This window comes from Lynx canadensis, chromosome E1 (assembly GCF_007474595.2).
Source record: "Lynx canadensis isolate LIC74 chromosome E1, mLynCan4.pri.v2, whole genome shotgun sequence".
Classification (NCBI taxonomy): Eukaryota; Metazoa; Chordata; class Mammalia; order Carnivora; family Felidae; genus Lynx; species Lynx canadensis.
The window spans coordinates 56071475-56082807 of record NC_044316.2 but is presented as its reverse complement, the minus strand read 5'-3'; the positions used below and the strand labels follow the sequence as shown (position 1 = coordinate 56082807).

The window sequence follows — 11333 nt, the reverse complement described above, 5'->3', positions numbered from 1 at the left end:
ATCAGCTAGAACCCCCCTGCCCCGTGATGTATTGTCCTCGTAGCGATTTTCCACCCGCTGCCCTCCTCCTGCTCCCTCACCGTAAATCCCCACCTGTCCCCGCTACATTTGGAATTGAACCCCGTTCTATACTGATGTCTCTTTTCCTTTATTGCAATAGTTCTGGATAAAACCTGTTTTTACCACTTTAATCCAGGCGCTGATTTTTGACAGCTGGGAGGTTTTTTTTTTTTTTTATATTATATTTCATGTGACCTTGGTTTTATGAGGCAAACGGTAAGGAGATGTTTATCATTGCTTCTTGCTGTAGCTAGCTGTAGAAGAGGCCTCACAGAACCCAGCGTATATAAGGAGGGAGTTCAGGGTCAGATTCTAGGCCCAGGTGCACAGACTGTAAGAAATTACCACTCCATGCTGCACAGGTAAGGCCTTCCCTACTATAGGAAACTGGCTCGTGTGTGTGTGTGTGTGTGTGTGTGTGTGTAGATACTGCTGGTAACTACAACTGGGTATGTGCCACACAAATGAAACCCACACCCAAGCCTATCATCAATGGGAGATGTACCTAGCAACCAAAAATGCCCTCCGTCACTCCTCAAAGGGTGGCCCCCAGACCAGCATCCCTCGGGAGCTCATGAGAAATGCAGAGTTCCAGGCCCCACCTCAGCCCTGCTGCGCCAGAATCTGCATTTGACAGATCCCTGGTGGGGGACGGTGGTTGTGCACAGGTTGTTTGGGAAGTGCTGACCCGGGCAACACTTTTCATTTATGTTCTTAGAACCGAAATGCAGCAAGATGCATTCTTGAGCAAGTCAGAGGCGAGGTCTAGGTCAAAAAGAGGGTATGAAGATTGGTCTAGGGGCGCCTGGTGGGCTCAGTCGGAGCACGCAACTCTTGATCTTGGGGTCGTGAGTTTGAGCCTCACTCTGGGGTAGAGATTACTTAAAAATAAAATCTTACCCCCCCAAATTAGTCTAAACCTGGCATGGGACGGAGCCTTTTTTTGAATAAAATCTGTTCTTACCACTTTAATCCGGCTCTGATTTTTGACAGATGATAAAATTCATAGCCTCCTTCTGGGAAGATTGGCCTCCCTGATATAATTTGCAAGGAATCTCCTAGGAAACCTACCCACCCAGATGACCTTTAGCTGGGACTCTTTTTGTATTTACTCTAACAATAATCCAACCTCCCCTGTAAAATAATCCAAACTTCCCTGCAAAATACAAAATTCCTAACTGAGATCAGCTTGGGGACTGGCCTCCTGGGGCCTCTCCCCTTGCACCTGAGATTGTAACAAAACTGTAACAACGTTCCCACCACAGCTGAATTGTCTGCAAAGTCTTTCACACATCTAAGCAACAGACCAAGCCCACAGATCAGGAGATGTGGTTGACTTTGTGCAAAGTTAGGCAGAGAGGCTCCGGGCCCTGGAGGAATGAGAGTTGGCCACCAAAGAAAGTTCGGCCACGGAAACCACGAGACAACAACTAGGCGGGGAACAGGAAGGAGACGCAGAGGGTCTGGCCAGACGAGTCCAGGAGGCGGGCGACTGTTGTGTCCGCGCGACAACCGTGAACGCTGGCTGAACAGAAATCGCGCAGGAGGACTGTACTGGAGGACGGGGAAGGGGAAGCAGAGGGGGTCCGTGAGTGCTCAGCCTGAATCGGCCAGAAAGGAAGTCAGCGGGCAAGGCTCAAGACGATGGGTCAAAAGGCGCAGCGCACGGGTGTTACTCAGAAACAGGAGACCCGCACGCTTGGAAGACACAGCCGCACGAAGCGGGCGCCGAGGCCAGGCCCCTGGGAAGCCAGGCACCGGGAGCGGCTGTTCAGCGCCAGCCTTTTAATCCTCTGCGCTTTGCAACTTGTGCGTCGTTACTGTGGGGGGAAAAAACTAAAGGCAAACACCCAGCAGGGCTCCCACGTATCTACAATGACCGGAGAAGGAACACCTTTCTTTTACTTTGACTCCTTCCTCTCTCCTATCTCCTCCGTTGACTTTCAAAGGGGTGCAGCGATCTGGAACAAAGAAGGCACGTGGGTGAAGGGGACTCCGCCCAAAGCTCACCCCACTAGAGGACAACCGAGGAAAATTCCCAAAGGGGCACGTATGTCAGAAGTTGGGCTTTAAGAACCGTATCCCACGGGCGGGGGGAGGGAGGGGGCGGGGAGCACCGCCGCAAAGACGGAACACACACGGCTCACAGAGCCTCTAGTGGAGGTCAGGGTAAAAACCCAAGTCTGGTTTTCACAAAGAATTTGTCGTCCGAAGAAAGGCCAAGTCTTCTTTTAACTCCACACGGTCATCTGGGCGCTGTGCTGTCGGCCGCTGCATTCTGGAGCGGTGCTGGGTGACCATCCCACAACCCCACGGCTGCCGGGCCCGGACACATGTGACCTTCCAATGACTCACTCGGCTCCATATTTAACTAAGTCTGCAATAAAAGCACGAGTTTTCTGCTGTGGCTGCATTACTGATCTGCACAAATACCGGAACGAATAGCTGTTTTAGCCACATTCGTTATGGATGGCCACGTGAAACCGGGACAAGCCTCGGCCTCGTAAAGGTTCGAGGAGAATGCGCTTTCTGTAGCCTTCTTGGCGGTAATTTAAATGAAAACACATCTACTGTTCGTCGAGAAAGCAAGGAGGGACACGGCTCCTGCGAGGGGGCAACAGGCGAGAAAAAAAAAACCAGCGGGTGAGTCCTAGGACAGAGTCCCGCGTGCCCGGGGCCCTGCTGCTCTGAGACGAGACGTGTGGCCCGACTCCGGCTTCATCCGCGAGGTGAAAGGCACCAGGTCGGCTGTCCCAGGAGCTTACACCCAAATGTCTCTTCCCGGGTCAGTCGTCCTGGGGACACCACAGTCACGGCTCAGCAGGGCCGAGTGGGAGCCTCCCACAGCTGCCAAGGGGAGGGACACACTGTGCAGATCTTGGATCCTCTCAGGGGGCAAATCTGCTGACACAGGAACAGGAAATGCTTCGACTGCAAACTACTCTGTTGGGGGAGGGGGATGGTCTCTAAAAGATGAGAGAAGACATGTAAGCTAGTGACACCCACTTGGGGAGTAAAGGCCAGACTTTCCTACAAGGCCCCGCAAGACCCTACGCCCCCGGCCGCTCCAACCCGGCTCAGAAAAGCCTTGTTCACTCACCATCGTGCCGGGCTCGACTGGCTGCCTTTGCACTGGCGCTCCCTCTGCCCCGCCCCCGCGCTTCCAGATTGTCACGTGACTTCTTCTCGTCCCTTAGGATTTGGGCCCTTTCCTGACGACCCCATCTGAAACTGACCCCCCCCCCATCCACCCACCCCTCCACTCTGGCCCCGTTTTCCTTTCCTGCAGAGCACACACCCTGAGTCTCCACTTCTTTAAGGACTGGGTTCTGGTCCCCCCTGCTCCAGAATGGAAGCGCTCCGGGGGCGAGGAGTTTCCTGTGACTGGCTCCCGACCCGGCCTCATGTGGCCGGCAGGAGGCGCCCAACCTACCGTTTGTTCAATTCATCAGAAAGCAGTCAACCAGGGTCACAAACCCGAGAACATTTACTACTCTGCCTAAAATTAGGCTTCGGGATCGCAACTCTTTCCCCCGATTCAGCAGCACTTTCCAAGTGGACGACAACCAGCAATCCAGACCTCACCAGCTCCGCATAGATCGTGTTCAGCTTTGGTCTGTACCTTTCAACCACAACTGTGAGCAGCGTTCTCTCGAGAGATGCCTCTAAACCCTTCACACACGGTCTGGCACCTCAAATACTGGTTTGTGTATTGCACTGGGGTCCTTACCAAAGAAAATCTGCTCACACGGAGTAAAGCCACCTGTTGTCGGGTGGGGAATCCGGAGTGAATCCGGATGGAACGTCGCATCAGGACACCCTCTTCTCCCCAAGCGCCAGTGTCCCGTGCCCGGGGTTTGGTTCAGCTCGTCCACGACATGATCAACACTTCCCAGACACCGTGTGCAACTGGGACACCCTGGCAGATTCCTAACAAAGAGCCTAGCCCTGCAGATTAACCTTCCGCATAACTTTCTGGTGAAATAAGGGCTCGGCCGCATTAAAAACCTAGAACTGGACCAAGTTGCCAGAGAGAGCAGGGTGGTGTGGGATTGCATCCCCTAGTGGCCAGAGAGGGAACTTCAAAACCATGACTCGCTGTAACTCTTATGCGGTTGTTTTCATTCCGTTTCCTGCTACAGGCCTTTTGTGTTCCACGGCTGTTGTTGACATTAAAAATCACTTCTCGCGGACCACGCGTTTTGTGATCTACTGCTACGCTGAAAAGTCTTTGGCAGCCTGGGCTCCTGCCCCTACTTCAACCCTCTCTCACACAATCCAGAGGAACAAAAGCCAGAGATGCTGAAGCCCAAGGACGTCCTACCGCAGCCTATTTCAAATTATGTGTTCTTTGGGGAAAACACCGTCGCCGCGCCCAGGCAGGCATGAAGGAGCTGCGACCGAAGGAGCGGGAGACCGCTGGCATCAGCCACACGAAACGTCCTCCCGAGTCCCCTCCCGTGGGTTCGGGGCTGCCCTCCCCTCGCCAACAGCGCCCAGCACACCGCGTTCGTGCACCGAGGTGCAGTCGCAAAGGCGGGGGGCAGGTTCAGAGTCAAGCAGCCCCATCAGGGGAGCGCTTCAGCAGACTGAGAAGACAAGCAGGCATCCTGAGGGCTGCGGGACTGCCAAGGAGGACCGTGTGGTCTCAGCCCACACCACCCCGCATCAGAGCATCCCTTCCCCTGTCCCGGGCAGGCTCTTCCGCCCCAGGTCTCAGACCAAGCCACGCGGACCCACCGGGGACGACACTCGAGCACCCGCCCCCGCCATCATCGATGTCAATCGGGAACGGAAGACGGCACGTGCACATCACAGAGACTGCCCAGCCGAAGCACATCCGGTTTAGCCTTTCCCGCGCCGGAAACACCATGTTCCTGCTCGGGGGGCCCAGAACGATCTGAGGCCCCCGGTGAACCTACCGAAGCAGAGGCTGCGGTAACTCACTGAGCCAGTCTGCAGACAGAGCCCACGGCTGCTCCCCTGGACGCCACCGAGGCCAGACCGGGCCCTGCCCACGGCCACAGTGGCCGTTTGCCCTCAAGAAAAACACCGCAGGAGAGCAAAGCAGGAAGCGGGCGTCGAAGCTGCTTATTATTCCAGAAATGCCAACAACACACGCTGTGTTCCCCAGTACACACGTCTTAACACAAGGTCAGTCTGGGCAACTGATACTTTCGCCGAAGACGAGCGTGTAGAGGGCGGGTGACCACACCGAGAGTCACGTGCTGGTGTGAGCGCCCCAAACATGGACACTAACGGGCTCAGCAAGCCAGGAGCCTGTAGCAAACCCGCCTCAGCTCCCACGCTTGGCAGCAAGGAGGACCTTCCTGTCGCCCTCCTGCGCAGCAACAGCCTAGAGGCTCACAGCTGGAAGCACCGGGAAAGGCTCCGAAAGTCCGAGAATGTCCATCAGCCAAGGCTGATCTCAAGTGCTCCTGACTCGCTCACAGACTCCTCCCAGGCACCCGCCCGTGGGCATCCCTGTCATCAGAGTCCCCATTTTACTAAGAAACAGGGAAGGGGCCTGAGGTCGCAGTGCAGGCCAGGGCGCAGCTGGGATGGGAGACCCCGCGCTAACTGTTCGGGCTGTGCGGAATGTGGGAACGCCTGCCCTTCGGTGCGGAGGCGCCTTCTGGAGCCTCTGGACATTTCCCTTGGGGGCCACGCCCCCCACCCCCACATCTGTAGTCTCGGACTGTCGGTCCGTTATAAAGCCCGCTGACAGTTCACCTTGCAGGTTTGAAGTTACATTCTCGGCCTTGCAGGCACCCGTGGGCCAGACCCTCCCGGCACTTGAGCTGGACAAGATGAGGGGCGGGGGAGAGGATGCCAAGACACCCACCCAGTATGGGGGCGCCTGGGTAGCTCAGTTAAGCATCCAACTCTTCACTTCCGTTCAGGTCATGATCTCGCGGGTTCGTGGGTTCAAGCCCCATGTCCGGCGTTGATGGTGACAGCACAGAGGGATTCTCTCTCTCCCTCTCTGCCCCTCCCCTTCTCACGTTCTCTCTCAAAATAAACAAACTTAAAAAAAAAAAAAAGGACGTCATACCCCAACTGTAACGAGAAGAGAGCACGAAAACAGTCCGAGGTTCACCCTACGTGTACAACCGTCACTAACGCGACAGCTACAAACACAGGCGGGCTGGGTTTTCCTTTTCTCACATCAGTAGGTGGTGAGCAGTCAGAAGACAGGAAGGCCTGGGAGAGACGGGGCTGGAGACATCGGGGAGGGAGCAGGGACGGGCAGTGCCTGGCAGCAATCAGTGCCAAGGTCACAGCCGTCTTTGGAAATTCTACCCCAAGTGACGTCTGAACAAGGTGACCACCACCTTGAGCTACACCAGCTTTCCCCCTGCCCCCTCAGATCACGGAGACAACAGTCACTTCCCTCCACGCGTCCCCAGCGCTCACACTTCCTAGAGACCCGTGGCTGGCTCCCTAAGTCACTCTCCAGCTGGAAACACTGCTGCCATCGACGTTTCTCAGAAGCAGAAGCGACCCGTCACGCACAAAGTCGCTGGGAACGAAAACCACGAAGTGCGTGAAATGCTCCTTGGGGACTGACCCCTTTTATTTAGGTCCATACAAAACAGGGTCTTAAGCACGAACAGGGCCCGCGTTCCAAAGTGACATGGTTGAGGGAATGAAACCAAAGGAATCTGGAAAGTTCCAGGCCCCAACAATTCTATTTCAGGCACACGGAACCAGGCAGAAAAGGAACTGGCACACGTTCAGCCTGCACACAGATCTTCCCGTCAACTCACCTGCAAAGAAAGTGCACGTCAGTTTTTATTCTACCTGGGCAAGTCTGTTAGCACCGTAAGACACCCTCCAGAATCGAGCAAGCGGCCCCGGGACACAAGGTGGGAGGCAGTGACCCTGCGTCCACCAGCCCCTCCTCCCTCCAAGCCTGCGGGCTCCCTCCGAGGGCTCATCACCTTCTACCTCAAGGCACCCACAGTGATTTCCCAACCCACCTCCCCCTGGACTGTAAACCGCATACCGCCTGGGGCCTTCCTCAGAAACCCGCCTGCACAGGAGCCACGGCAAACCTGAACTCTGACGGAGCCTCTACACCCCACGCCCACCCACGCCTTCCTCCCGTCCTGCCCGATTCCGATTCTGGCCATTTAGTTTCCCAGTTTGGCCCCAACGTGTGAGCTGCTCACATCCCCCAAGCATTTTCAGCCTTCCTGCTTTTTGCCACACTTCAGCAGCTGGAAACAGCCGTTATGTCCTCACAGGGGTCCCGTTCCAAGAAGTCCTATTGGAAATGTCCCTTCCTGTGGCTCCATAGCATATGACGTTCACCTCTCCGGATGCTAAGCCCCTGAACACCCAGGACCACTTTTCCTCACATCCCCTCCGAGGCACAGACGTGACGCGGTGACCCCTGCGGGCACTGCTCCCTCTGCATGGGGACAGCCCACCAGGCCGAGGAAGCAGGAGGGGCAGGAGGACGTCTGGCCGAGAGCCCAAAGTCCCAAGTTCCACCAGCAGGCACTGCGGTGTGCGAGCTCCTCGGGATACAGTGGGAGGGTTCTCAAAAAGCAGGATCCCTCTCAGCCTTGACCCGGGACGGGATGCGGTGCAGGAGACACGAGAGGGTGCGTGTGGCATGATCCCAAAAAAGGTGCTCCCGTGCCCTTCAAAACGCGCCACACGCATGCCCGACGTGGCGGCCACCAGCTACGTGTGACTGCTTATGCTGAAATTAACATGACAAATCTTGTTCCCCAGGAGCACCAGCCACGCTGCCAAGTGCTCACTGCCACCTGTGGCTTGTGGCTGCTCAACTGGACAAGGCGGGTGTAGACCACTTCGTCACCGCGGCATGTTCTATCGGACAGCACGGTTCTGTACACAGCGTTCTCTTGAAATTAGATGTTAGCACCTCATCCTCTTACTTAAAACCCACGATGCCCCACATTCTTAGGAAAGATCAAAATGCTCACATGAGCCACAGGCCCTGTGTGGTCTGGCCCTTCCCCACCTTTTCAGCTTCATTCCACCCTTCTCTTGCTTTTTGGGTTATAATGGCCTTCTTTCGGCTCCTCCACTAGCCACAATTTGCTAGGCCACCGGGCCTTTGCAAGTGCTGCCCCGTGGCCCTCCACGGAACCCCACATATCCTCCAGAGTCCAGCTCAAGGATCCCATCCTTAGGAAAGCCTCCATCACGCTGTAATTCGCCTGCTAACAAGGCTGGGCTTTGAATTACACCCTCTTTAGTGCAATCATTTAATCTCTTCTCCCTCGACGGGGGCTGTAGCTCCCTGAGAACCAGGGCCTGGGCTGTTTTGTTCATCTCTGTACCCTTAACGTTTAGCACGGTGCCTGGCCAAAATTATCAATATTTATTAAAAGTCTCCACACTCTGTTTACAGATGTTTGGGAACCACCGTTCTCGGATACTAACCGTAAGGGTTTTTTTTTTTTTTTTTTTTTAATTTTTTTTTTTAACGTTTATTTATTTTTGAGACAGAGAGAGACAGAGCATGAACGGGGGAGGGGCAGAGAGAGAGGGAGACATAGAATCCGAAACAGGCTCCAGGCTCTGAGCAGTCAGCACAGAGCCTGACGCGGGGCTCGAACTCACGGACCGCGAGATCGTGACCTGAGCTGAAGTCGGACGCTTAACCGACTGAGCCACCCAGGCGCCCCTAGGGTTTTTTCCTTTTCAGCGTAGGTCCTGTTTGCAGTATCATACATGATCATCAAACTGCTGCTAGAATGTTCACACCTGTTACTGCAAATTCAAACCCCAGGAAAAACTTGCTCCCGGGAATTTACTTTAGGTCAGGGTCGGGCTGTCTGGTTACAAGGCTGCACCCGCAAGCGGGCAGGTTCAGCAACACAGGAGCCTCTCCCCAGACCATCGGCCTCAAGACTCTCCGTCCCCGTGACTGGCATACCTGGATCCCCATAGGGAGGGTGCTCTGGGTGCTGTGACCGACGAGGACAAAGCGGCCAATCGGTGCCTGCCTGCATCTAATCGCCGGGGGGCGGGAAAGTTCTCGTTTTCCGAGGAGACCCTGGGGAAAGAGTAACACAACGTGCTCTAGGAGGGTGTCTCATCCGCTATCTACACGCTCCCCAGAAGCCGCCTTGCACCCCCCCCCCGCCACCCCGCCCGGGCGGGACCTCCAAAACTCATCGGCCAGCAGCCGCACCCTACTACTGCCCGCCCCGCCCCGGCTTCGGAGCCCGCGTTCGGCCCGAGCCCCCTCTGCCTCCCCGTCCGGGGCCTGCGGGGAGCGCTCCCGAGGCCCGCGCCCCGCCGAGAGTCGTCATCACCGCCCCCGCGATCAGCCCGAAGCCAAGTGCGGAGGACAAAAGTGGGGGGGGTCCTTTCCTCCCAACACGAGGAAGCACGCTTCCGCGCTCGCTGCCCACCCCTACCTCGCGCCAAGGCCGCGGGACGCACCGACTTCCGGCCGGAAGTGACGTCTCACCATAGAGGCGGCAGCCAGAGGGTCTCCCTGGGCTGTTAAACTGGGTCCTCCATGGCCGTCTTAAAGGGGCCGAAGCCGGGATGCGGGTTCCAGGGGGATGTGCGCCGCGGCAGGTGGTGGGAGAGCCCTAGCGCCAGGGAAGCGGAAGGGACCCGTGTTGTCGAGGCTCATCCAAGCTATAGCATGTATGAGTGCTTCATTCTTGTTTATGGCCAAATGACGTTCCACTCTAATAGGCAAGGATTTTTTTTTTTTTTAAATTTTTCTTTTTGAGCCTCAGGAGAGGGGCAGACAGGGGGACAGAGGATCTGAAGCAGGCTCGGCACCGACAGCAGTGAGCCCCATGCGGGGCTAGAACTTACAAACGGAGAGATCATGACCCGAACCCACTGAGCCACCCAGGCGCCCCAATAGGCAGGACTTTGAAGGTTATGCCCACATCAAGAGGAGCGTGGAGGTGCCAAATGCCCCACGTGGGGCCAATGGTGACTTGCTCGAGCGGACACAAAGGCTCACACTGCCTGTCCTCTGCTTTCTTTCTGGCCTCTCCAGCGGAGATGGGCCAAGCAGCCAGCACAGGGACTGTATGTCCCCTGAATCTCCTGGGCAGAGCCGTGACCTCACCCCCAACCCCCCACCCCAGGCTGCTCTGTCCTCAGGTCCTCAGTGCTTAGTGGTGACCTTCTTAACGCAGAGCCACCTCTGACTGCCCAAGGGCTGTGGGCGGCTCGCCCTGAACCGTGCCACACACAGGGGGAAGCTCCAGGCTCCAGGATTCCCCCCGGCCTGTTCTCTCCCCTCTAGGTTCCCACTGATGAAGTTTTGGGGTGACGGGGGTGTGTGTGTCCATGGGGTTCAGAGCCGACGGCCAAAAAGGAATTCTTGAAGACGTCTTTGGTGCAGAATGCACGGGGACAGGACCCATGGGCAGGAAGAGCTGCACTGGGGTCCTGATGGGTCACTCACTGTATACCCTCAGGTTGGGACAGGGTCAGGGGTAGAGTAAGTCTGTAAGGAATTTTGGAAGCAAGGTTTCCAGGACCTTGAGGGGCTAGCTGTTGCTAGAAAAATAGCATTTATTGCCATTTAATAAAACGTCAGTCATGAGACTGAGTCATGTGACAGAAAGCCAACTCAACTTATATTAGAAAGCGGACTTACTCATGGGTGGAACTGATGTGTCCGGGGCCGGGGGGGGGGGGGGGGGGGGGGGCCGCAGAAGTTCAAGAACCCCGTCACGGGATGCGGTCAGGCCTCTGGACCTCTGGCTGCCCTCCCTCCTCTCCTCTCCAGGTGGTGGAGGGAGGGTGAGGGTGAGGCGGGGCCCAGAGTGGACAGCTCCAGAACATGTGAGGCCCAAGGGACAGCAGTATAGTGGGTCTGGGAGGTTGCTGTTCGTGCCCCGGTCCCTGGACCCTGTGCATGTCACCTCACAGTGCAGAAGGGACTTTGCAGGTGTGATGAGTTAGGAGGCCTGGGGTGGGAGATGGTCCTGGGCGCTCCAGGTGGGCCCAATGTCATCACAAGGGGCCTCCCCGAGTGGGAAGCAGGAGAGTCCGGAGATGTGACAACAGAAGCTGCTGCACTTGAGGGTGGGGGGAGGGGGCCATGAACTTGGAATGCAGCAGCCACTAGAAGCTGGAAAGAAGCAAGGAAAGGCTTCTCCCCTGGAGCCTCCAGAAAGAACCAGCCCTGCAGATGATGAGGTTTTGGGGGGCGATGGGGGGGGCGGGGGGGCTTCGTGGAGTCCGGAGCCAATGGCCAAGAAATAATTCTTGAGACGTCTTGGTGCATAAAGGTGATTTTATTAAAG

General features: G+C 56.4%; 2 long non-coding RNA genes and 1 other non-coding gene across 3 annotated transcripts; all 3 read right to left on the bottom strand.

Annotated features, from left to right (window-relative positions):
* Positions 1-237: 237 nt before the first annotated feature.
* LOC115500970 lies at positions 238-5936 on the bottom strand. Its single transcript, XR_003964683.1, has 2 exons — positions 3791-5936; positions 238-3026 (listed from the first exon to the last, which is right to left on the bottom strand). It is a non-coding gene; the product is annotated as an uncharacterized LOC115500970 (long non-coding RNA).
* A 668-nt stretch (positions 5937-6604) lies between these two features.
* LOC115500966 lies at positions 6605-9517 on the bottom strand. The gene is made up of 3 exons (XR_003964677.1): positions 9468-9517; positions 8981-9100; positions 6605-6830 (listed from the first exon to the last, which is right to left on the bottom strand). It is a non-coding gene; the product is annotated as an uncharacterized LOC115500966 (long non-coding RNA).
* Positions 8756-8944, bottom strand: LOC115501905. Its single transcript, XR_003964956.1, has one exon.
* Positions 9518-11333: the final 1816 nt, after the last annotated feature.